At 34.7% G+C, this 27,911-nt stretch overlaps 1 protein-coding gene and 1 long non-coding RNA gene across 4 annotated transcripts in view; both read right to left on the bottom strand.

The window, feature by feature from the left end:
- MPPED2 (metallophosphoesterase domain containing 2) overlaps positions 1-12,442 on the bottom strand; it is a 213,262-nt gene extending 200,820 nt beyond the window's left edge. Inside the window, exons 1-5 of one of the 2 annotated variants that reach the window (XM_026850830.1) lie at positions 12,364-12,442; positions 11,972-12,099; positions 5,530-5,646; positions 4,617-4,723; positions 1,876-1,936 (exon numbers count right to left, since the gene is read on the bottom strand). The gene's annotated coding sequence lies outside the window, so the exon portion shown is untranslated. Of the gene's footprint in view, positions 1-1,875; positions 1,937-4,616; positions 4,724-5,529; positions 5,647-11,971; positions 12,100-12,363 lie in introns of those variants that run through there. The other variant, XM_026850831.1, reaches the window with a different exon arrangement.
- Positions 12,443-15,843: 3,401 nt separating this feature from the next.
- Positions 15,844-27,866, bottom strand: LOC113481309. Of its 2 annotated transcripts, none has more exons than XR_003398650.1 (4): positions 27,299-27,866; positions 25,270-25,342; positions 19,919-20,060; positions 15,844-15,918 (listed from the first exon to the last, which is right to left on the bottom strand). It is a non-coding gene; the product is annotated as an uncharacterized LOC113481309 (long non-coding RNA). The 2 variants fall into 2 exon arrangements; XR_003398649.1 differs by lacking the exon at positions 15,844-15,918 and adding an exon at positions 16,606-16,744.
- Positions 27,867-27,911: the final 45 nt, after the last annotated feature.

Raw genomic sequence — 27,911 nt, 5'->3', positions numbered from 1 at the left:
GACGGCGCCGAGACGCCACCTGGCGGCGTCGGGCCCGGCGAAAGCGACTCGTCCCTAGTTAGGGGGAACCCCCTTGCCGGTAATTAACAAAATTAATCCTGCGGGCAGTTAGATCCAGCTCGATGGAAGGCGTTTCCTCACCTCTTCAGAGGGAAGGGGAAAGGCCGGCGGGGCCTGCCCTCGCCTCAGCAGCCGCGGGCAGTAGCGCGCAAAGGGCGGGTCCATGGCAGCCGCCGAGGCCGGGCATCACCGCGGCTGGGAAAGTGCTATTTCTGACACCTCTCCGAAATTATGGGCTCGTCCCTCCAGTGGAATGGTCCAACATTGTAGGAGTGGGCTCAGGAGGAAGACCCCAAGATATGAAAGGTTAAAAAAAAATAATTTTTTTTTTCTTTAAAAAAAGGACTGATGTGATTCAAGCCGCTCTTATATCAGTCACAGTACTTTAAGATTCTCTGTAGCGTATTAAAAGCTACACTTGATATTAAGACAGAAAATGCACTAGTGCATTTCTGAAACACACCTATCGTATCGGGGGGAGTACAACAGAACACAAGCATATTATCACCCTATTATATCTTTCTAGTTTTACTTTGCAAATACTGTTTGCTTTGCATCTGGAGTCAGAGCCAACTTTATAAGCTAAGCTTTCCAAAGCCCCATCTCAAAAGAAAAAAAAAAAAAGTTTAGATAGTAAAGAATATATATAGAAACAATAGCACAGAAATACATGGTACATCCATGACAAATTTAGTTATCACTGGAATTAATAATCATGTAATCAAGACATAATAGAGAATTCAATTTTGTGGCAAAGAAACCAATCACATTTATTCTGTCTTGTATAATGTTTTTTAAAAGCTAGAAATTACTACCTATAGATCCTACAGTAACTCTAGGTGGTATATGGCAAATATAATGAAATGACACATATTAAGATATTAAAATTATTCCCCAATATAAAACCCATGCATTTATCGATAACTTTCCATTTATCCTTGAAGGCCTTGCTCATAGGAGAATGTGCACTACTGCCTCTCTTGATTTATATATAATTATTCCTATAAATAAAAGTTAATTATGTAAAAAAAAATAAAATTAAAGGATAGTTTTCCTCATCCTTCATTCATTAAACAGCACATATTATGTATGGTTATTTGAAAAAAAAAATCACTATTCAATTAATAAAACACAGGAAAATTAAAGTTACAAGATTATGATTCAGTAAAACTTTCAAGCAACTTCCTAATTTAACTCCATTGACAAGTCATATACTCGCGTTCTCTTTCTGGTGGGAGTCATTCTCTTAACCAATTTGGTTTAACTGATGTAAATAAAGTACCTGTAGAATATTCTTGAATGTGCATACAAGTGTGCCAGGGTTTCTCTGCCCACGCTTCAGGGTAGACAATAACAGACTAAAAACTTAACTCATGCTTTTATTTATTTGGTTTGTATTAGTGGCTCCTATTTTCTGTAGAGAAATCTGTAGCTTGCCATTATATCAGCCTGGTATAAAAGTTTATGTCCAATAAAGCACAAATCTCTGTATCATCACTGCCTTGAAATCAAGTGTTTTTAAAAGACTGCAAGACTACAATTTTTCCAAAATGAGAAGCCACGCTTCCTCCTGTCATGTGTATATAATGTTTCTAGTTTTATGCCTGGGAAGTTTCAGGAAATCTCTTATCTGTCAGTGGGCCCAGACTTCTGAATAATCAAAATTATGTTTCATTACAGAAACTCCTCTTATTAAAACTACTCTCATTCATGATTTTTAAATAGACAGTTCAAAAGACAGCCTCACTCTCAGTTACATTAGAATAACCCCATCAACTTCAGTTATCTTATAATAGTATGAGATCAGAGACTTACCATTGTCCACTTGCTGCTGTCTACGTAATAGAACATTGTGGGCATCAAGTTTAGCTTTTTTCTGTAGAAAAAGATTTCTCTTTAATACTTTTAATAATGGGATCTAACAGAGTAAGAATCAAAGTGACTTTTAAGAACTTCTTATTTGTTCCCTTTTGATTAATTTTTTTTCCTAATATACCCTCACAACTTTAACCAAAATATAAAATAATGAGATCAAAACTATTTAAATTAAAACACTGCATGTCTAGACTATTGAGTTACATCTGCTCATATCATACTAAGCAATGCAAGCTGAAGAACCATAGCTTCCAGCCAAGTCATTTGTGTATTTGGAAAAACTTCATCACGCCTATGTTAAAAATTGCATTAAACTACATGAAAATTTTATTCCTAATGATATAATACTACCAATTATGCCATTCCCTTACCACATTTCAGTTGTGTTTTGAAAATCTATGTGTTATCCACAGTAATGAAATTTGCCATATTAATAAGCCCTAGTTCTTCAGTTCTTTAGTGTAAGGATGTATATCATGTTACATGTTGAAAACTTTTCTCATGCTAATAGATGATTTTGAGAAACCTCACAATCAAAGAGGGAAATACAAAAACAGTCTGCTAAATAAATGAATAAATAAAGGAAGACTCTTGAACTGCAGCTGGGAAGTAGGCTGTGATCTGAAACCAGTTATAGGCAGGTGTATCCAGACATCCACAACTACAGGGAATGTCTATTTTGGATTTTCAGGGTTTAGTCTTACCTTTGGATGTGATCTCCTTCAGTGTTTTCAGACAGTAGGGAAAATGGTTAGAAAATTTTTTCCCTGATCCCTTATTTGTATTTTTTAAAAAATTCTTCTTCCTTTTTAAAATATATGTTTTCCCTATATATGCAAATCCCTACACAGAATCTTGTGCTGCTTCTCTGTATTGCTTGAAGAAACTTGTAATGGAGGAGGCTGGCATAGCCATGACTCTGAATTTTAACTTTCTGGTTCACCAGTCCTCTTTGGGGAACAAATTATTCCAGCTATGGATTCTGGAAATAAATATCTATATATTCCCCTCTGGATACCCAGTTTTGTGCAGAAAACTTTTAATTACTTAAGAGAAAACAAGAACATTAGCTTTGTAAATTCATAGTTATTTCCAACATGGCAGCTGTTGCTAGGACCCTATGGTAACATAAAGTCCTAGATAGCTTCAGTGCAGAAATTACACTATGAGAATAATTAAAAAATGATCTGGAATAATTTAAAAAAGCAACCCATGAGTAGTTAGAACAACAGGAATTTGGCTATGGTCTGTTCTCCAAAACACTAGTGGATTTCCGGTATTGTCAAAAGAAAAGAAACGCCACCTTCATCCATTTAGTATAACCTTAGGATTTTCCTGCTTTTGGAAATAAGACTTTGTAATGGAAGTGGGACAAGTGGGAATTCTAGGGGAAAAAAAAACGAAGTGTCAACAGCAGAAAGTTGAGAGAAAAACAAATTACCTGATGAGTCGTAGTTTGAACTGATTTTGAAAGAGAGTCCTTAAACTCAGACATGACCTGAAGAGAAGGAAATTTTCAGAATAATGTGGTAAAAGGATCCTAGAAACCTTTTTCCAGAAAAACAGCCTGAAAGAGAAATAAACTTGTTTTCAAGTACAAGTTTTAAAGTAACAGCACAGCTGACTTAATTGGAACATTTCTAATTTACCTCTGGTGAGGATCTTGCCTAGTATCTCTAATTTAGATATACTTCTGGATGTGATGATGCTGATTTTATAACATTTATTCACTTTCCAAGGAAGTTTATATTTTTTTTGTCACTGAAACTTTGGCTATTTAGCTTTCTCTAGCTAACTCAAGGAATACACTAATCTATTCAACAGGAGTAAGAGTGGCACTGCTCCTCATCAGGCTATCTCTGTGAATGTTAGCCCAATATGTAGTTCTAAATGGGGTTCAAAATATTTTAAACCATGTTTAATGAGTGAAGTTTTTTATTAGTAGGTAAATTACATCATTTGTCCTAATTTACTTGCAATTTTTAAATCTAGAGCTAGAATACATCATCTGTTTGTCCAAAGATGTATCTTTTAGAATATACAATTTAAATGCTTTTACTAAACTTTAAAACATGTGAGACAGGATTTGCAAGATGACTGAAAATTCACCATAAGGAGATACTCATACCACCTAGATTTAGGTACCTACTTCAAAAATCTAAATTCTGTAGCTGGTATCCTTCAGCTGTACAGTAAATAACAATAAATAACAACTAGCTTCCTAAAACATGCTCATTGCATAGGAGAGTTCAGGTGACATCAACTATACAGGGATTTAGCTTAATTTTTAAATTCCTCAAAAGAATATGCCTGTAAATTCCAACTGATCTATAATGTCAGCTAATTATAATTATTGGAATTTTTTTAAATAAAATAACTTAAAATGATTGCCAAAGGCAATCTTCCTTGTCCAAGGAATTTTTTTCTTTCAGAGAAATTAGAAGAAACATTTTATCAGAATAGATGCATTAAGTATAATAATTATTTTAAAGCTTATAGATGCAGATCCCTCAAGATCTCATGTGAGTTATGAAATCTAATTTTATTCTCATAACTCTGTAATAAAGTTTTATAAATGTTATAAAAAAGGGTTTTACTAAGAGTGAACAGAAATCTGAACTATCTGGCCAAGTAATAAAAAAGCATTCCTTCGTTGCTAAGCGTCAGACAAGAAGGTTTACCTGAAAATTGATCAATAAGTCTTCCTTTTCCACTTGAGTGCATTCATTTTTTTTCTTCATAGGATAATAGGGTTTTTTAATGGTTTTTCCATTAACACCTAACTTAACTGCTGGCAAAAAGAAGGCAAACATAAAAAAGAAGAGCAATAAAGAGTCAAGAAAAAGTAATCTTAGCAATCTTTGATGATGTGTTCTAACTTTGCAATACGTTTTGTTGCTCATTTCTTACGCATTAGAACGGGCACCGTAACTCTGGGCTTCATTCAGCATTGCAGAAGAGTTGTAAAAGCAGTTTGGCCATCCTTACGCTGGGATAATCCTGAGTGGTAGATCCCATATCACCTGAGATACAAACTTGGAAAGGAGACTTTGATTCTAAGAAAATAAACTCTTGTGAAGTATTCTTGGCATGTGCACTCAAAATGACTTCTGGCTGCCTCCCCTGAACACCTCTGCCCTGAAAAGATTACAGCGCTGATCATTAGTCATATCTTCAACTGCTGATTATTTCGGATAGAAAAATCTGATATTTAAAATGTTTTTAATAAAGAATGTGTACACTTTAAAGAATAATTTGCTACATTTGTTAGCTTTTGTTGCTGAATGTCACTTTTTTCGCTCTGAATATTGCTTTTACAACTGAAGATCAATAATTACTTTCTCACCACCATTGAAAAATAATGACATGTCCACATATTTGATCAGCTACAAATTAGGCCTCTAGCTAAATGGCATCCCTTGGACAAGTGAGCCAAGATATAACAGGCAGATTATTTTCCTGTCAGACACGCCTGCACAGCGATGCAGACAGAAAGCAAAACATACTTTTTTGGCCATGTCCTCTTTTCTTTATGAATATAATAAACATTACTGAGGAGATTACTGGAGCACGCCAAGTAATAGTCGTGCTTACCTGTTTTGCTGGATAGGAGTAGACTGATTTCTTAACACTGATAGCTTAACTACACCAGATACACTTGTGGCCGGCTTCATATTGTCCCAATCACACCACGTGAATTTTAAAAATAACCTGTAATAGTCAAAAGATATCCTTATTCTACTGTTTAATTAAGAATGTTGTTTTATTAATAGCTATAACTTCATTCATATGATGAGATTTAAAGAATATATTGCTTCCATTTTCACCTTTCCCCCCAACTCCAGATCATTTTATACTTCTGTTTATACATGGCTGATGTGTTCATTATAGTGCAATGATTTCATTCCTGTAAAGATTGCCATGCTATTCTTGGAAAGGATTTGTTTTAAAAATATGCTTTAGTTAATTAGTGTCTTGCAAAAATACATTTTGTCTTGTTCCTTCTTTTGTTGCATAGGAAGCTGGAAAAACTCCAGTGATGGCAGGTATTACTACCTTATAAATTAGCACAATATATTTCTCTAAATTTCCTACAGTGCTGAATGGTTTTAGAAGTACAGAATGGATAATGTGAATTAAGTTTAGTCTTTAAACTAATTTTCCATATGTATGGAAATTCTGAAGAACCTTGATTTTCAAACAGAGAACTCTTCTCGTGTCTTATTCCTTACATATTAATTATTCTGAAAGGAACAACATGACAACAAAAATGAAAAATCGAGGAGGAAAGAAATAGGAAATGGAAAAAAGCAGGATACTCTAAAGAAAAGAATTGCATTTGGTAGCACTTTGTTGAATAAAATACACATTTCAACTAAATCAATTAGATCCAACTCCATGTAATTATCTTGAATGCAAACCCAACTTGAATTTAACTTCCTACAGGAACTATGCAGTTTGCCTGTTTAAAAAGACAGATTTTATCACCAGCTAAAGGCAGTTCAATTAAAATTGGAGGCTTAACCACCCAGAAGCCTGCTGGCACTGTCTTGATGAGGTGTAATTCTAATTGGAAACTCTTTGCAGTCAGCACACAGCGAAGAACTGTAGCTGTGTTTTCAGTGATGCCCATGTTCTTTGCAGATGTTACCTACGCAGCATGTCCAGAAGCGGGTTACACAAAGTGCTTGGGAGATGAGGGGGGGGGAATGAAGAAGTCTGGATCCACCTGAACTACAAAGCCGGTTCATTCTTCTTTCATAAGAGGTCTTGAGTTTGATTTTTCTGTATCAACAAAGTATTTTTCCTTGAGATATTTTTACTTAATTATTTTGCTGACAGAGTTAAAATCTATTTTCTACATCCAAGCAAAGGCCAGAGGGGATTGATTATATGCTAGAAAGCTTTTACAAGGGGGCGACTCGCTTGAAGCATGTTAAAATAAAAGCTGTAGTAATAGTAACTCAAGCCATTATATTTGAATCCATTTGTATATTTTAGACCTTATGATAATTGATTCAATGCAGTTGTACCTGACAGAGTATTTATAAGAATTATCAACACAATTATTAGCATCTGATTATTGATAAACAATCTCTTCATCTTTGATTTCCTCGCTAAATGCTCCTAAGTTCAATAGCAATGTAGACAAGAGTACTTTATTGCTTCTTTATGCTCTATTTCCTTCTCCTTCCAGCCACTGAATTCAGTGTAAAAAGCCCTTATGCCCTTGTACTGTAAACTTCACACGGAAGGACCTTTATTTTAAACAATAAAACCTGAAAATAGATAATAACTAACACCAGAGAGCTCCAATTTTAGCTAAAACATTATGACAAGACACCATCCTCAATTCATTAGCTGTGATAATTTAATAATTAGAATGGAAACATATGACAGTTATTTCCCTCTATATTATTTATTTACAGGTTTCAGCAGATTTTTATGATAATATTTGTAATTGTGATAGACTGAATGTTTACCATGTTATGGAAATATAAGGTCTAATATATAACAGAGCTCCTTACTTTTTTTTTTCCCCCAAATGTCAGATTCTTAATCAAAAATTACTTCCAAAAATCTTAAAAGGATTTATTAATATTGCATTTTTACTCAGTTTCAGTATTTAACGCATACATCAGTATAGAGGCCACAACTGGTATAAAAATAGCCCATTTTTCTGTATGGTGTTGATAGTGTTTTGCTTTCATCTTTTTAATCTTTTTTGCTAATTTCCAAGGTTCTAGTAGAGGGTGTCTCTCAACTGACATGGCATTTCTGCAAGAACTTCCTTGTTCACCGTTAGGAATTGCAGCTGAGAAAATATGAGCTCAGAAGGAAACAAGTGATCTAGCAGTGCCTTCAGGAATTTCACCACTGAAAGGTGGGAAAGATGGGGGAAATGACGTAAGTTTAAGAGAAAGAATGGAACCTCATAGAAAGAAAGAGGAATAATATGGAAATGGAAGGGGAAAGTTTTTCAAAAGGGCTACTTCAACTCTTACTTGCAGATGAGATGTTAGTGCTTTGAAGCAATTTCACTGAATCACCTTGAACATTTTCAGTAAGTTTTGGGACATTGGGCAGAAGTCAAAAGGTTAAGCCTTCCACTATATTTCGTAAGTAATTTCACTGTTTTTAAGTCTACATTCATCTCTCAGAAGATATTTTTACATCAAAGGAAGAAAGACAAGTAAAAATTCTAACTGGTAACTTTTTAGTGTTATACCATTTTTTCTTGTAGTTACGACCACGGTAACTTTTTCAATCTCATCTTTGAAGAAGAAACCACTGATGTATTTTAGGTCCTTTCAAGTCATTTAATGCAGTTTCTTTACTTTTTTTCAGTATCTAATAATAATGAATAAGAGCAAGATTAATACTTTAAGGGGATAATGAGAACTTTTCTTTTTTTTTTTTCTGCCTTTTGAACATATAATGTGCCTTGGAAATAACGTTTCCTTTACAAGAGAATACACTGGGAGGGTTTGGAATTTTAATTAAATGTGATGCTCAAACCAATTACGCTCTACTACTACTACCTACTTTGGATGAGAATACACAGCAATTTTGTTGCTTTTCTACAGCAATGTCCCTCAAAAAGAAAGTTTACTTACAAATAACAAGATTTTTTAAAGATATGTTGTTTACATATTCATTCCCATAGTTGGTGCATATTTGTTTTAGCTTTTTCTCCCATTCACAGAATGTCACCTCGAGATATTTTAGAATACACCCTGTGTCATCTCAGGGCTGTTACACAAGGATTTGGAGACTCCTAGAAGTAGGGGAAGGAGAGAGAGAACATGACCTGAAGAACTCCTGTCACTGCAGGACTGCTCTATTATGTGCAACATCTGTCCAAGATTCTTCTGCAGTAGTGTTGCAGCTGGTGAAAATGTGGATTGAGCTCTGTCTGGATTAATTTGTGCTCTAGACACATGGGCCACAGTGCCTGAAAGGCTCTGCCTTAGCAATGTTCTAGCACGCCTACTATCCCCTCTAACAATCCATGCACAGAGATAACCATTTCCTTAGACAGCTGTGTCGGGAACAGCTGCATGGAATGACTACAGACATGCTCCTGACATCAAGTGAAACTCGAGTATTACCTTCAGAAAGATTTCTACAGTGTAGTTTCTCCCCCAGGAGCATGGTATAATGATGAATCTTCCATACCCATTTGTATTTCTTGTATCCTTATAGGAAAGGTAGGAGCTACTGGGAAGCTGCTTTCATAAAGAGATGCAGTAATGAACAGGATGCTGATTCCTCAATATGTAGCTTTCCAAGAGTCCTGAAACATCAGGCTAATGTCCCAGTGGGGAGAGAGTTCTTAATATAATACTTTAGCATGACAGGCAGAATCTCATTTTGATAAGGTGGGTTTCTAACTGAATTATCAAGCATCATGTAGCCAGTAATCTGTCTTGGGGCAAGACTGCTAACACCACTATGAAGTGCTTAACCATTATGGTACTGAAAAATTACCTAAGCATCCAAGATTAGTTTTTTATTCTGAGACTTAAAAATTTCCTTAATTTTAAGCAGGTAAGAGTCCCACTGAAGATAACTGGCATTTCAGGTTGACTAAAGATACAGCTGTTCTTAATGGTTCTGTTGCATCATGCTTTGGCCCTGAGCATGATAATTTGGTTTAGCTAGAAAAACAGAATATTTCCTCAGAAATTGTAAGAGGTTTTGCATTTGTGTTGTACTCACATTGCATATCATTTTTTCTCGCACTGTAACAATTTTTTCATCTTGTGGTAGCGTACAGTTCATCAACACTGAAAAAAAGTTAAAAGAGCCATTTGTCCCTCAACGCAAAATATTCTCTGAGGAAATTCCGTCCAATCATGTGCAGTTCTGAGTTATATTCTACTGAGGGCAGCAATGTAATTCTCCCAAGATCTGTGGTGTAAAATCTATATGAACCTCTGGTTTTATACAGCTACTTAACAGTACTGATTTTTGTGTTTTCCTTTTTCCCTGGGTGTAAAAAGGTACATTATAGCCGCTGTTCTTTCTGCCATGCTTTTTTTTTTTTTTTTTGCTTGCTCAGGTGCTGGTAATAGGCTCAGGCTTCAATTTAGCAATGTATGTGAGCTTAATTTAATTGTGTTGCACAATGGACACATAACTTTGCTAGATAAGGTTCTCAGCACTGAGCAAATCCTTTTTCCTTCTAAAGTTTGAACCTGCTTGGTAGTTACAGAGAAGATCCTCCTCTTTAACAATTTTATGGAAATGAAGTCCTTGAGAACATAGCAGTTCTCATGTTGCTATCACATTCTGTAGACTGCATCATAGCTGTTAAATATGTGATAATCAAGCCACCAACTCTATTTCTGCTTCTGTCCAAACTTTTCTCACAAATACAGTTTCCAACATGATACTAAGCTTGGTAAAATTACTGAAGACCTTATGCACAAACTTGGAAAGCTATCGGTTGCTTAGCTAATCACATATTGAGCAATCTGTCACAAAACAGCAGCCACATCTGCTGCTTACCTAGTTCTTCAAGCACAGACAGGCACTGTTAGCAAGAGTTAGTAGGAAACTGGGAGTTTTGGCATTAATAGAAAAATACAATAATCATAATTTTGCCATAACATTAATAAATATTTTGTATATTCTTAAATTAGACACTGTTTAAAATAAAAGTAAAAACCAGTCATTTGGAACAACGTTGTCTTCTTAACTTCTTTCAGAATACATGTAGAGGCTAACATTTTATTATTAGAAAACCATCCCAAAACACTCATGATTTATTAAGGAAGTTGAACAGCTTCTGCCCCTGTGTAAGTAACCACATATTCTTTATAGAACAATCCAGAGAAAGGCTAAAGGCTATAAAACAATCCAAAGAAAGGCGTAAGGCTACCCATATAAACCCTTTAAAATTATGAATCATTTTAAATCTCATTTATATGTATAAATATGGAGTTATTCTCTCAGTAGAAATACAAGCATATAAAGTCTATAGAGATAAGAGAAACAACAAACTCCTGAGCTGTATATGCATATTTTGCAATATTGCTATGCATATCTTGGCTTCTTCTATAACTGATTTCAGCGTATTGTGTTTTGAAGCTGCTACAGCAACATTAAAGTGTCAGAGACTTCAATTTATATACCACTCTGCCCAAACCTGTAGTCCAGTTACAGAAAGGGAGGCAGTCACAGCATGAGCTATTTTTTATTTTGCTTGAAAACACCTTGCAAATAAACGCTTTATGGTTATCAAATCCTCACGTTAATTATGGATAAGAAAACTCTTTAGACAAGAAAAGCATGAGATATGCAGACAAACACAGTTCTCTTGAGGATGCTGAGTGTGCAATATGGTCACTGATCTGTCACTGCTGATTTACCTTTGGATCACCTTAATGTTTCTGTAGCAGCAGGAAATATATCTTCCATGGGATGCTGTCAAGCTCAGAGATGTTGATATTCTCCAAGTTTAATAACAAAGTGGTTTCTCACTCATTTAAAAAAACTGCAATCTGATTTGTGGCTTTCAAATAGCTGATGCAAATTTTTAAAAGCCTCCCAGAAATTACCAGGTTTGTTAAAAAGTTGTGGTACTTGGCAGTCATGCCCACAAGTCAAGGTTTAATCAAAAAGTCCAAAAGGATTTACCCACAGGGGTTATTTCCACACCCAGAAATTGAAGCATTTATGAAAGAAAAATATGCAACTTACTTGACAAGTATACACTTAAGAATAATTTGCCTTCAAATTTATTTGTTTTTTTATAGAAATCTCATTATTCAGACTTGACTTAAAACACCTTTCGAGAGTTTTAGGCAGATGCATTTCCCTTAAGCATGGGATTACTGTATAACACACATTTGTACTCTTTGGTTTCAGAGTATTAATGGGAAATTTAATGAAACTAGAGAAAATCAACGAGGAGAATCAACAGATGTTACCTTGCAAGCTGGGATTTCTTCCTTACCATGCTGGGAGAAAGGAAAGAATTATTTCATATGGCTGGGATGGTTTTTGTGACTTCAGAAATGAGACTTACTTGCTATTCTGTAGGAATTACCACTGCTCGTGTTGTGGGGAGCGAGAGAGAGTTTAGGGATTCCATTTACACTCAAAATGTTAGTCTAGTTCAACCACACTGGAAAATAGCATTATGGAAGAATTTATCTGGAGAAAGAAAGTAGATGAGATTTGTGAGTGAGCATTCCAGCTAAATGAGACCCATGCAGCAGGCCTGCAATTTACCTGCAGAGGAGATGGAAAAATGAGGGAAGAGTAATGAACTAGTAACAGTCAGGTTTTGATTATTAATCCTAACTCACTATGACTCCTTATTTACATGTTTTGAAAATGAACTAGTGCATTAAAAACAAGTTTCTCATGCATTTTAAGTTTCACATACACTTCTGAAAAACTAGATACCAGACTCACTTACTTACTCTGAGAACTTCTTTGGTTCTTGTGTTGTATTTGTCTTGACAGTTTTATTGCTTAATTTCTACTGAAGAGAAAGCAGCCTGTATCACATTAAAATAAAAATATTACAAGTGACATCAGTCCCTTGAAATTGCAGTCACAGATTAGATGACAAAAATTCCTAGTACATGGACACAATTAATTTAATTCCAAATTAATTTAATTCCAAAACAGTGTCACTGAATTTTCTTTTAGATTCACCTGAGTCTGTTGAACAAATGTAATGATGTTATCATACATGTAACAATTTTAAAACATCTATTTCTTTAATAGAATGGAAAACCTATTTCTAATAAAGTAAAATAAAAATCTTTGATTATCAGAAGCACTACTGTGTTTATTCTAGGGTAAACTTCAAACATGTTAAATTACTGTTTCTGAATTCTTTTAGAGATAAATTCTGTATTCATTTGAGGAGGGTATAGCAAAGAACTGTATAAAGCTACTATTGATGTGCCACAGTGATGAAATAAATAATTTCTAATTAAAAAACAAAAATAGGGGCCACTTATCTTTTCTAGATTTTGTATAAACTACCTATATGAAAACACCTGACTTCCATTTCTCTGGAGAAGAAATGACAGTATCTGTGGCAGCTGGATCTTGCTGCTTTTGGATGCTGGAATAACAATTGAAATTTGTACATTTTAAGATAGAAATGTATAAATAGTTGCACTTATTATATGAAGTTAGTTTGTATGCTGTCCCATAACATGCAGACATATATAAATAAAAATATAACAAGATGAAAGAAAATATCAAGAATACATATGAAGAATACAAGAATACTATCTGGCTTCATCCTATAGATTGCAGACTAAAAACTGCTATAGCATTTAAAGGAAATGAATCAGAATCTGAGACTGGTAGCATGTCTATTGATCATTTTAATATTAAATAATTTTGTATTTTTTGACAGCTGCATGCAAAGAGAAACAAGCTGTTACATAAGGGGAAATAAATCACAGTAGAAGACTATAAAACCAGATCAAATTGGCTTTCAGAATTTCTAAATTGTTGTCTTGTCACGGGCAAGGTGCTTGAAAAGCAAAGGAAAGGAGATATGGCTCTTGGTCCCAAATACCATCAGAAAGTAGGCCCAGTTTAGGAGAGAAGGCGTTCAGTGCTGTTTGGCCCTACCCTAACAACTCAGTGGAGCATCTCTTTCCTAAGCGATCACTCATGCCATTCCCAAAGACTAATCATCTCTGCAGAACAGCTGCAACAGGAGGGCCATAGGAAATCTGTGTAGCAAATAACATGATTTGTTGTTCAAACATTTTAGACTACGTGAAATAACTTTCACATGTTTTGTTCTAGTTTTGCCCATTTTTTCCAAAATCTTGGGGACCTCTGATTGCACAGAGCTCCACTGGAATCCTAAAAAACCTAGGATTATTGCTATTGCTCCTTCATCACCTCTTGAAAGAGGATCATCATTTCATCCCTTGCAGAAGTGGAAGGGATAATCAGGTTTTAGAATTCAAGCATTATTGGGATATTAGGTAGATTTAAGTTAGCAAAAGGGGATTGTAATACTATAAGCTATAGAGGTTGAAAAACCAAGGAGATATAAAACTGTAAACTCCACTTGAAGTATGAAGCAGTAAACGCAGAAAAATGCTGACATCTATAATGCATCAGGAATGTAAATTAATTCATTGTAACATAAATGATAATTGAGAACTATCACTGATAATTTAGGATGAGTGAAAATTTTATAATTGGGTCTGAGTACAGTGTGGAGCTCTGTGAAGCTTCTGACCAGAGTAAAGGTCGGTCTACTTTCTTAATTGTTTGTAATTATTACTGCTGCATTTCCTGCATTTCCTAGTATGAGTCCTTTCAATTGCATATGCAGTAAGAGGTTACCTTGTAAGGCACCTAATAAAAATAACCTATGTGTGCATCTTTTTATATTATGTTCCAAGCTTTTCTGTATCAAAGCAATCCAAAAGAACAACCATGCTATGATATTAGATTCAAGTTCAAAGCAATCTAGTTGATTGGTTCCCATTTTACTTTTAGTATCCAAAATACTGTAAAGGACAAGTGAAAAGCCATTTGCAAAATACACACAACATAAAATGTTTGGTGACCAGCAGAATACTATCTTTTCGTCATCTTATTAAATTAATAATGTTTAGGAGTTGAACACCTAGCAGTTTATTTTCCCCTAAAGTAAAACCTCATGGTAGAACTTGGATTAAAAATGGCCTAAAGAAAGGACTTAATCTGATTAGGAGATGACAGCTCCATCCCATATCAATTTACAGAAGTCAGAAGTGGTTAGCTACATCAGTTTTCCTTGGTTATTATGTTCAGTCTTGAATAAATGAGGGGGAAAGTCTGTCTGTGCTCCTCACATGCAGTCATTTAATTCACTATTCTTTTCTGGTAAATCTCATTCACAGTGCTCCTTTGAAATATGATTGGTGATGCCAATTACCACATGTATGTCAGTTGAATGGAATATATTTCATTTTATTAGAGAATATGACATCAATGAAATCTGTAATTTCTGTACCCCTTACTATTTAATTCCTATACTGTTTATTTTTTATTTCAGATGATGAGCATGCATCCTTTGCTCCCACTCAATTTCTCATTATTTCTCCATTAAGTCAAATTACAACATAATTCAGGAATATCCAAATTGATGAATGATGGTATTGCCTTTCAAAAGCTAAAGAATCATGGGGTGAACACCTTCCTTCATCTATAATGTTTGTCTTATCAGATGTTCAATCCAGTTGAGGACAACATAAATTTTAGGAGTTTAGAAACCAGCAGCCAAACTAATAAATTGCTTGCAATAAGGATATTTTATCAGGCAAATGTCAGTAATCTCAGAAATAAGCATTAAAGAAAAACGGAAAGATCAAAATAAAACTGGCAAGTTCATTGGTTTAAGCCAAATTATCATTTAAAACTGAGTTTGTTAAAAAAGACAGTTTTATACAAAAGTGGATTGGTCTTACTGATATTTTAAATTTAGATGAAGTCCTGGCTTCCAAAGGGTTTGGGTTTTACCCACAGTGTACAGTTAGATCTTTTATTTCTCAATAACAGGCATCGGCCATCTGGCAAGACTTGGCAACTTGTTCAATTGTTGTAGAAGGATACATCTGATTAATTACCTTCTCTGCTCATAAAAGGTTTTCCTGAAGAAATAGAAGCATGCTCCTCTCTATTTTGTCCCATGGCTTGTGCAGTTCACTGCCTGGTGTACAAAGAATTTTAGCAGGTCGCTGCACATTTAGCTGGAAGGTCCAGTTATCTAGTAGATAAAATAAATATAGAGCTAATCATTATATGCTCTTGTGTAGCAACTTAAAGAACAGTCTTTACCTCAAGTCTATAAGTATCATGAATTAAAAAAAAATACTGGCGTATAACGATAGAACAGAACATGCTTCAGTAAAAGAAGCGTTATGGTATGTCTGGCTACTGACTCTCAGACAAGGCTCACAATTAGTCTTACAGAAATCTTTTACAGTTAATAAGAGTCTGGATGAAAAAAAAATTTTTGGATGTGATCCATGCCACATAGGATTAGCAGAAATCATTGAGACATTTAAGATATTCTAGTGGAGTTACCACTGTAGACAGAGACATCTAACATATTTTTAAGAGTAAATTTTTTTCAAACAACATGTTAACATGAATTCTTTTATACTAGTTTAGACTTTTGGGCCTAGTTCGTTCAGGCTTGAAAGGTGATCTAGCTCATTATTTGACAAACTCTGGGAATAGTCCATCACAACTTTGCAGCATCACATAATACCCCCCAAAGTTAATGAAACTGATAATCAAGAAAAGAATAAACACAGAATGCTTGAACCATGTAAGCATGTGAACACACACGCACATATGTAACTATATAAAGAATAAAAAGTTGCTCTATAATATTGTTTTCAGTAATTCCTAACAGACATTAGATGTAAACTGTTAAATAAAGCCAAACACGCAGAAATATTCTTCTGGACCTGACAAGAGTCAGCTCCCCCATGGGGTCCTTCCGCCCAGCCCCTGCCAGCACTAACCCGTCCCTGGGCAGCTCACTTGGGCACGAGAGCTCCTTCTAAGCCCTTCAGCATCAGAAGAGAAGAAGAAAAGCTTTAAGGCAGTGTGGGAGTTACCCTTGGCGGCCCTGCAGGCACGGAGCAGAGCGGGGCTGGCAGCAAGACCTACGGCAGGCCAGGGAGGAGGAGGAGGCAGCTGCAGGTCAGGGCGAGACCGTAAGTTACGTGGGAGGAAAAGACAGCAGTGATTTCAAGGGTAGCTCTATGCGACTCTTGACAATGGGGTGCCCCCGATGACCCAGGTCTCGGACCTATGCATTAAATACAGTAAAATAACCCAGCAAACATCAAAGGTGATATTTCATTCTGATGCATACACAAACAATTGACCTTTGCTGCTGCAGTTTTTTTATATTTTAAAACTCTCACAAAGAAAGGCTAGGATTTCCCCTCAAAAATCCTCAAAAGAAATACATGTGAGAAATTCACAGATATGGCAATGTAAAAGACAGAGGTGGTCAAAATATCAGAAAAGATGACAACCTTGCGAAAGCCCTTGATTTACACAGGAGGCCCAGAGCTACAAATATTTGTTCTTGTTCAACAACTTCATCAGACACAGCACAATCTGCTGGCTGGGGCAGTTTTACCGTGCATACTTGGCCAGCAAAGTCAAACTTTCTAACACAACCTATGGGAACTCACCAACACTTGAGAACTGTAACTAGATGTGATCTACCAGGTGGAAAAAATTGTGACTGGTTTGTTTTGTTTTCTTCTAGCAGGCAACTTCAATTTATCACAGCCTTATTTTCTGGAACATGTGGATGAATCCTGCTAACAATATAAAATTTAAAAATTTTATTTTATAACTATTTTAATTAAGGTGTTGCTACTTAAGGGTCTCCTTTAACCTTTCATATAACATGTTTAACAAAACATATAAACCACGGTGTTTTACACCAATGAATATGAATATACTATTATAGTTTGACTCCCTGAAGTAGGATGAAAGGTACAAGCCCTGGTATACATTTAATATAAATATGAATATAAATATAAAAAGCCATTAAGCTCCTTTGTAGTATGAGATGTCATAAGCAATGGAAGACTTTCACTTAATAAGCCTATCTTTGCAAACAGGAACAATTTCAGCTATAAGGAGAGATTTTACTGGACATATCATAATAAAAGGATGAGGGAGGGCAGAAAGCTGTAAGATCATCATAAAACTGACATAGAAAGCAACAAGATTCTATTAGACACAGTAATACAGATAGAATGACCCTGAAAAAAATATACTGACAAGAGATTTCTGGAACAATATCCAGAGTATACCTTAAGGTCTATACCTTATAGTCCATATAGTTCACCTTACCCTGGATTCAAATCAACAGGACTGAATGATTTTTCCTAACAAACAAAAATACTTCTATTAAATCTATTACAAAATAAGCCTCTATATGTCAATTAATAAGTAGCTATAGTGCACTATTCTTCATTCCTTTGCTGTATCGCATAGGTAATATCTTCAGCAAAGGTTTTTTAAAGTTATTTCTTTGCAGTGCTTGGAGCAGACTACTTGAACTTCTTGCAGCTGCCAAGTCCTGCCTGGGGTCAGCTACAAGCAAGAACAGTGCTGAGAACTCGGTAGTCCATGTAAACTGGAGAGCTATAGGTATTGTTCCTATATTTGTTTGAAGAGCACTACAAATATTTTCCTTGATACTTTCCATGATACTACTGAAGATAATATTTTTTTTTCCATGATATACTGAAGATAGTCATTTTTTTTTCACTTTGTTTTGGTAAATACACATTTTTTTCATTTTGGGTCACTGATAGGTTGTACACATGAAAGATGTACCAGATGAACCCAAGAAAAGTAGACGATGAGAAAATAATTTTGACCTTTACGGCATTAATTATATCATAAACACATATGCAATATAATACATATAATATATAGACAATACACAGAATAGCTCTTTATAAACAACAAAATTAGAAACACTGATTCTCTAGTCAAATAGCAGCCTGACTGTGTTATAGGAATTTGTGGAAATAATCTCATAAAGAAATCAATCCTTGAATCTCCATGCTTACACAGTGGGCTTTGAGTCTTGTAAGCTGCTATGTCATACAAGGCACATCTTTTGACAGTCAGATCTCTTTTTTTTTTTTTTTTTTAGTACCTTTACCTCTGCAATTATTTTTCCCGAGGCATAAGTTCCTTGGTCAGGTTTATAAGCATTCAGATAAGCACAATTTTTTCGCAGCTGGTTGATCATACAGGCATCTCTGTTCAGGTGATGGCAGTTTAAGTAATAATAAAAAATTTCTTTTGAATTACAACTCTGAGTAATATGCCTATGTGACAAAAAATTCAGAGAGTAAAACAATCACAAATTACTCACAGGATTTTAGGTTTGGTAAATAAATAAAACAATCAATTTTAAATAATTCAGTAGTATCTTAAAAAAAAAGACCACAAGAAGGGACATATGCTTAGCTGACTGCATGTTCCTGAGTGATATTTAATTCAGCTGATACAGGAGTTGATTATGGCCAACAGATGGTCCAAATATTGCTTACATATAATTAAGATATTTTATTTTTAATTTATATTTCATGGCTAGATCTTTACGCATCTTATACTGGAGCAAACATCTATTCCTGCCATAAAGCTCAATTAAAAAAACGCTGGTTTTACTGCGTCTTCCATATTCAGACTAGAAGTATGTATTGTGCACAGTTTGTGCTGTACAGCATATGCTTAGATAATCTCTCCAGTCTGATCTTGAAGCATTACTTGTTATCTTCAGTTGGGCTTTATTTCATGATGTCAACACCATCAACAAACTACATAACACATCAACAAGCTACGTAGTATTAAGGTTATTAGCACCAGTTGTTGTTTTTTATAATCCATGTAATTTCAATACAGTTTTGATGAAAATGTTTCCAAAGGCAAGAAAAAAAAAGATCCTCTCCAGTTCGACTACATATATCATATCTTAAGATCTGATCACATATCCTCTGCATGACCAGGTGCTAAAATATTGACTGCTTATCCATATGGATGAAAATTACTTTTTAAATTCTGAATGCTTCTAAAGTAAACAGTACTTCACTCTTTGCTCTTTTCATGTTTTGACAGTTACCCTAAGGAGTTATTAGTAGTGAAACCGTGAGGCCTGTTTTACTGTCCTATATGTAATTATTCATGCACATGTCCGTATGACTACTTTTTAATCTCTGTAAAGGTCATAGTTCTTGACTTCTAACTAGTCAAAATGTATTTATGCCTAAACTGCATGTATATTTGAGTATCTCGTTAAAGCCTTAACAGATAGTGTAATATAGCATCCGTTTAATTTATCTGATCAGTATCGCTTTGGGTCTTTAAAAATCAAAGTCTTTGATAAAGTTCTTGAATAACATGAAAAGGATTTTATATATTCACACAAAGTGTATTGAAATACCTCTGAATACTGTATGTTTCCAATTGGTTTCATTCATTCCTGAGCTTTTTAGTCCATCCTTCACAGGCTTTCACCACCACAGGCTGGACAGGGCTCCTTGTGCGAGCCAGTGTGGCTGGTTTAAAGGTTGTCACTCATTTCCCTAAAAAGGAAATAATATTTTCAGGTTATTGAGCCTGAAATACTAAAAAAGTGATTTGCAAGGCAAAACTAAAAATAAACATTCAGAAATATAAACTCTAGTAAATGCAGAAATATCATTCTCTTCAGCCCAAGTAAAAAGAACAAATAATCTATTCATCTGATTTCTATCTGAATTAGTCCAAGGGTTCCTATGGAAAAAAAAGCATTTAGATGTTAAAGCAAAAACAGCCTCTGTCATTTTCTTTTCGTATTATGTTTAACATCTGTCTTGTTGTCCAGCAAGCTTTTCCCACTATTCAAAGAAATATTTTTGGTTAGGGATTGCTTGAAAATAACCCTCTTCACGCTGCTTGTGTTTTCTATCTAATATTAGCCTCGGAGGGTACCTATTGCCTGACAACCGTTTTGGTGCGCAGCATTGAACTGCTGGGGTTTGCCACGCTGGGTTATCTGCTACACTTCAATGTTAAGTCCCTGCCAGTTCCCTTGAGTTCCCCAATGTATTTATAGAGACCACAGTGAATTCTAATCTTCTGGTTTTACCAAGCCCAAACATTATACCTCATTTGTGAAAACACATAATTTAACTTTCTAACAGTTCATTTCCTGAACATAGACGTGCTATTCTCCCAACACCTCTTAAGGGATCCCTTTTGCCAAAAATCTGTATGGGCAGAGCTCATATAGCACAAAGGCTTCTCTAGGTTGAAAAATGTACGTGCCCAAACACTGAACTGTATGAACAAATTTAGAATTGCAAAAAAACATAATACTTTATAACAAAATTTCCTAAACACAGAAATAACAACGCATTACAGAATGCTTAATGTTATCAACATTGTAGCTTTCTCCTGAGTTTTGTGGCTTCTAGATCAGTCAAAAATAGGGTTTTTTACCACATAAATATCTTTGCCTTTTTTTCCAAATGCAACATAAAATACATACAGTATTTCTATAGCTCGTATTTCTTATGAGGATTGCATAAATAGATTCATATGGATTTATACTAATCAGTATAATCAGAACTATCATGGAAAATACCTTTTAAAAAGATGAAGAATGAAAAATATTTGAAAGTAAATGTCCTAAGGAAGTTCTAGAAATAATACAGATTTACAGAAATATTTGAAGGTGAAGAAAAAAAAATAAATCATAGAATCATAGAATGGTTTGGGTTGGAAGGGACCTTAAATAATAAATACAATACCTTAAATAAATAAAAGGACCTTAAGGGTAAATAATAAATGAAAATATCTGCATTTATTTTAAATACTTTAATTACATTTACTTTTCTAGTATTACACCTTCCGTAAGGCAGTGAAGATGGAATTATACCATCTTATTAACACGTACCCACCACTTAAAGCTCTTACATCTGAAAACTATCAGAAAACCAGCCTCATTACCTACAGAAATAAGGCTTATTCGGGAGCAGTAGGTCTGGTTTTCTGCCTGTTGGTCCTTCCCTTAGCATCTTTCAGATGTGATGGCTAATTTCAATCCAACCTGACAGACAAATAAAGGACTCGGGTATATAACCTTCCTAAAAATTACATTAAAATGGACATAGGGTAGATAAGACAGACCCAGATTTTCCCCTGAGGAAAGGCAATCATTACTCATTGTTTTTCCATTCCCAGAGGCAGCCACTTACACACGGGCCAGATATTTAACACTAGAGCAGTTCTGTCCCCATCTTTTCTTTCTGTACTGTGGAGAGGAGGAAAGATGCACAGTAAATACACAATTTGGCCAAAAAGAAGTTCTCCACAGGAAGCTCAGACCTGTCAGCTTTGTGAGGATGTATATAAAGAAGCAGCTATGATGTCTGAAGTGCCCAGAGTCATTAAGGATAATGGTGATTTTGTTTCCACTCCATTCATTCTTCCTTTTCTTGTATTTTCAGAGAAGCAAAGCAAAAGTTCATAACATGCTGGAGTAAATATTTTATTCTTATCTTAATACTTTAAACTAATTAGACTCCAGTTCATCCATTTGTTCATATATTGGATGCAAATAAATCACAAATTAAATAAAATGTTTTTATAATAGTTACATCACAGAAGAAGAAGGAAACAAATAACAAGAGCAACAATAATAATACCCCAGGGGTAGGTGGTAACATTTCAGAACGGTCCATGATGCAAAACCAGTAAGATGTGCAAGGTGCCCCTCTCTCTGTGGAGGTTTAAAAAAGTCTTTGTACTAAAACTGAGCTGTATATGGGAATACAAATATTGTAAAGTCTGAACCATTACTGCTGGATGATAAAGGAGGTGCACCACTGAAATCTTAAAGGATCAGAGAAGAAAATTTGGGCAAAAAAGCTTAGTAATATTTTTACTGAAACTCATTTGAATTAATCTAGAACTACAGAAAAGTAAACTTTTGCATCTAGTATAGTGAAAGTCTCATTTTCTCCCCAGGCTTTTGTAATTGTTAATTACAAGAAGGAAAAAAATTACTATAATTCTTTATAGGAAAAAAAAAAACAAACAAACTTTGTAGGAAAAAAGTGTGGGTTTTTTTAAAGATCAAGACTAGAATATAAGACTGCCTTTTGATATATGCCTTCAGTAATGTTTTCTGAAACGACTGAGAGGCCTTGAGAATGAATTTTGTTTAGGTCATGAATCTTAGTTTTTTAGATGAAGATGGTCTTTGACGAATCAGAGATTACTTCGTGAAAGACTAGGAAATTCCAGAAATTATTAAACCTGCCTCGGAAACTGCTGATGAATGGACAACAGTGAGGATCTTTAACAAAGGGAAAAAGTTACCTTTTCTTTTGTACTCTCCATAAAACCGTTCAGCCATTTTGTTCTTCAGATGTCTGAAGGGCTTAAGATGTTGGGTTTCTCTGATATACATGAACCTGAACCATTGTTAAGTGTCTTATAAAGAGAACCTATGTAATTACCTCCCCAAAGTCACGTTATTGTCCATCCATTTGGGTTATTTGGATTAGACTATGCTTAGTACAAAGGCGAGAGGAGGAAGAAAATGAAAACTGGAAAAACATCAGCATTACACACGCTTCCCTACCACCAAGTCAGAGCCTGCTAATGACCCCATGTCCAGAGTCAGACACGTACCGTACTTGTTTATTTCATGTACAGGATAAGGTTTTAGCAACGCCTTTCCAACTCCAGCATATACACTCAGTAAGGGAGCAATGATGTCATGTGGGAATAGGTCTGTTCTGGCACAAAATCATGGATTTCACTAGGTGAAGGCGGTGTGGAATAACAGCATGCCTATGAATTATATACTGTATTTCCTGCAGTGTGTTTCTGTTCCATAGAGGCTCTTTGTGTCTGTTATACAGTACAAGAAAACTATTATTGATAGTCAAATCCTTTAATTTCTGCGTTCTTCAGGTTTTGAAGATCCCGTGCATTTCAGTGGGATTGAATTTCACTTCTGATGTACACAGCAACCTTAATTCAAACACACTGTGGTGATTTTGTGCATTAACAGTAACAACAAAGACTACTATCTTACCGTTCCATTAAATACATAAAAGACGGAAACAATGTGCAGTAATTCCCAGCTGATTTTTTTTTTTTTTTTTTTTTTTTTACAGAACATTTGATATTATACTGCTAAGTAAACATTGTTTTAAAACCTTGACTTTAACACCAGGGAGATTAAAAGACACAGATTTGTTCATTGACTACTTTTCAGTGACAGCAGTGGTTGTTTATAGTATGAAGATGGCCGGTTTTAAACCTATACTTTTTTTTTTTTTTGGCATTTTAATTCAGAGATATTATATATATGGTATACAGAATGGTATGTGCGAATACAAAAGCATCAAATATAACATTTCAGAGTTTCCTATGCTAATGAAACTTTAAAAAGTTAACATCACAGAAGCAGATTAAAAGGTGTAATGTCTCTGTAGTTTGACTAGAGCTAACTTTTTGATACTTAGTTCCGAATCACAATGTTTTTACTGTAACTATATAGTGATACTGTTATATGAACACTGAAAGATTTAAAACAAATGAGAGAAGTCTAGTTCTCATATTATGCTTATCACAAAGACAAAATAAAAAAAACCCCAAAAAACTACACAAACTAGTAGATCCAAACAGGTAACCACCACGATCATCCAAATTCGCATTACATACAGTCAAAATAAAAATGTTGAATCTTCTCTTTAGCACATAAATCCCACTATTTGGTCAATTCTGGGATTTGTATTCTTAAACCATAGCTTAGATAGCTGTGGTAGGATGTTTTAAGAGAAAATGCTAGATAAGTCAGCATGACCTCATCTTAAACTTATATCCTTTGTGCTATAACAAGATATACAAAGGAGTCTTTCAAGTAACCAAGTTACAAACTATTAATGCCAATACAATGAATTTAACCTGAAGTTTTAAAGAACATCAATACACGAATTTGTGCTTAACTGAGCCATTCATTTTTAAATTACATACAATTCAAGATTTAACAACACGCACTTCTAAGGAGCCTCAAAAATTCTTTTAGGAATGAAAAAAATCTGCATTTCAACATGAGCAAAAAAATTTTCCCTGCTACCAAAAGGGTGGAATAATATATTGTACATGTGTTTTATCATCTTTAGGATCTGTCTCCTATTAACACGCAGAATAACATTTAAAACCACTCAAAGCATGCACGATGTTAAATTCACAGTTTGAAAACTGCACTACCATTTTTGTTTGAAGTAGTACCAAATGGGGTTTACGTTCATTTTATATAGCACATGGATGCCAGACAAACTTTTCAACATTCTAAAATTAAAAAGAGATTTTCCCCCTCCCAGTTTTTAAAGTGTTCCTTTTCCTTATTTTTTTCTTTTTCCTTTTTAGATGTCTCTCTTTTTTAAAATTTATTTTCCATACAGTGAATCACAATTCTTTCCAACATCATAGCTTTGCAAAAGAGACATATCTGGTTTACCTTCTTTCTATTAATTCTCCAAGCAGCATACTAGCATTTATGCCACTTATTAAATTTAGCTGAAGTGTATACGTTCCTAGCACATCATTTTGGTTTTGCTAGCAAAAGCGTAAAAAAGAAGTTTGTGAAGAAAGGATGATATATCGGGAATCCCTAGTGTACTATTTATATCTACAGAGAGATAACTACCATGCGAGCATCCCTTTATTTAATTACATTTTATTCATCTTTATTATTATAATAATAATATAGAGATAAGTGATGTTGATTACCTGAGGGTGAGAGTACAGCTGCAACAAGGTAAAAGCTGCCTACAGATGGACAAAGGAGAATATTGGTTATGAACTGGAAGAAGAAACGAAGAAAATAAAGAATATTAATGAGATAGGCATGGATCTAATAATTAAAAAGCAGAAATTGTTGGTAGGTTAAAAATAAACTTTTAGTGGAGAATTTCACAATTACAGGCGGAATTCAGGTGTGCAGCTGTCACTGCACTGCAACAGAAATTGTGGACAATATCAAGATAATTGTTTTGGTGAATATAAAAGTCATTGAAGATGGAAGGCACTGAAAACTAAGGAAGTCACCCATAAACCAAAAAAGTGACATGATTTTCACAGGGTACTTCTCTTTGTAGGTCCTTGCGTTAATTCAGTTTGTAACTTTTAGAGTTATTTTTTTCTCCCGAGTCCCTACAATCCACCTTCAGTATGAAAGTAACTTCCCCTTCAGCTTTCTTCAGTCCTGAGATAAGATCTAATCTCCAGGTCAAACCTAGCAGGTCCTAGTTACGTGTATCTGAGCAGGCTTTTTACAAATGGACAGCCGAGTGGAGCACAAGATAAATCGGCTATGCTACTTTTATTCAAAAGCAGGGTAGGTGGCTTACATCCTCTATTTTCACATAGCTTAGCTGTTAGAGTCATTGAAAAAGTCAGGTGACCTGCTTCTGGTTGTCCCACTCGCAGGAGCCTCTCATAATGCAAACTAGGGTACAGTTACTCAGAAATCTCATCGCCCCCTGTGAAAACAGGTCATTACACATTTAAAACTAATGCGGACAAAGAGTCAAAACCCAAACAGGTCTATTCTCATGAAGAGTAGTTATGTATTTAGCATAGATACATAAAAATGCCAGCATTTCTGGTCCCTCCTCTCCCATACTGTTTGTCCATGTTGCCTTAAGCATAATTAACTAACTAGTATTTTTTGAAGCAGGGAGCAAGTTGCTGATTTTTGAGCCACCTGTTTGTGGTATCTAATTCCTGGCATTGATCGTATGACTCCAATTTTAAAACTTTCAATAAACCAAATGCCATTTTGGGATGGTTATAATTCTGATCTGAGTTTACATGACTGACATCCATCTAATAATTAATGATATAAAAAATATAATAGTGAATTTAACATGAAATTCCTTTACATTTACATTTATGTTTGTTATATCTTTGAGCTAATCTCAAATCTTTCTTTTTTCTTACTCTCTCGATTGACTAGTATAGAAAATGGATTCACAATCCCAATAGTCTTTTTTTTTTTCTTGCAATTATTTTAAAGGTATTAAGAGCAATCAATCTTTACATACTCACAGATGTTCCAAGTAAGCAATAAAAATGATTAATAGTAATATAATAAAAATACCTCAGAAGCTTACTCTGAAATGTATATCATCTTGCATGCAATACCGATCAATTAATAATTTTAAAGGAGCCTGATATTTATTTAGTATAACCTTTACACTCTGATTTTCAATAGCATTTAATTAACCTGCGCAATGACTGGTGTTGTGTACATATATTAAAAATTTGTAAAAGTAATGGTCAGTTAGGCAGCAACTAGTATAATTTGTACATACAGTGACATTAATTATGCTCTCAAATTAGGCACATCATTGCTCTGGATGGTGTAGAATTCTGATCTTATAGGTGTATTCCCTTCAACTTTTCACAAACATTTCAACATATAATATCTATACGTAGTGCAATTAATTCTTGTCCAAAAGAGCTATTTTTTGAGATAAAAATTAAAGTAAAAAAGCCTGTTAGAACACAAAAATAAAGACCATGTTTATTCAATGGTAATATTTTTTTTTCTTATAGTGTTAACTTTGCTGTAAGAAAGTGAAAATAAAGGTAAAGGATTTCTAAAGATAGCTTTAAGCAGTTATTTGGAAAGGGTCTTCTTTTAGCTCCATAACAAAATACCATAGCTGTATGAAAAACAATCTATATGAAATTTCACCAAAAAAAAAAAAAAAAAAAAAAAGTTAACTGAGACTTTTTAAGATTGCCTTTTTACCTGCAATGTTCATTACAGTCATTCCTTCAGCAGCATGGAGGATTTTAGCTTTTTCTTCACACTCCTCTCCTGCAAGTTTCTATTGCTCATTCACAGCCTGTGACATTACCGTGGGCTGTTGCAGAGAAGCTAAATTCTGTGGTTTTGGACATTTAGAACTAGATGTTCTAATGCTTTTCATACTCAGCTCAATGTCTGCCTCATTCTGCGTTCTGCATTCATGAATCCTCTGTCATTAGGTTTTGGTCATCGCTGCAGTACAATCTCAGGTGCAAAAATGAATGCTAACACATCCAATTCTTTTTGACTGTCTTTAGCAAAACACACATGATCTTTTCTCTCTCTTCTTGTCCTTTGAAGGGTTACTTAATGTAGGTAAAAAGTGTGCTCTCTGGATGCAAGGTGAGTATTTGCCATCTTTGCTCTGGAGAATCTGAATTGTATAATGGTAGGAGCAGTTATTTTCTTTTTCACAAGACAAGGAAGTTTCTAAAATGCACTTCTGCAATATCTCTATATCATCTCTATCTACTGCTTTCCCAGTTTACCTCCAGATTAATGAGCAATCCTTCTATTTCCTACAGTTAATGAGCAATCCTTCTATTTCCTACAG

This window comes from Athene cunicularia (assembly GCF_003259725.1).
Source record: "Athene cunicularia isolate RWA chromosome 5 unlocalized genomic scaffold, athCun1 chr5_part3, whole genome shotgun sequence".
NCBI classification, from domain to species: Eukaryota; Metazoa; Chordata; class Aves; order Strigiformes; family Strigidae; genus Athene; species Athene cunicularia.
Note: the sequence above shows the minus strand (reverse complement) of the source record. Positions and strands in the feature narration are given on the sequence as shown.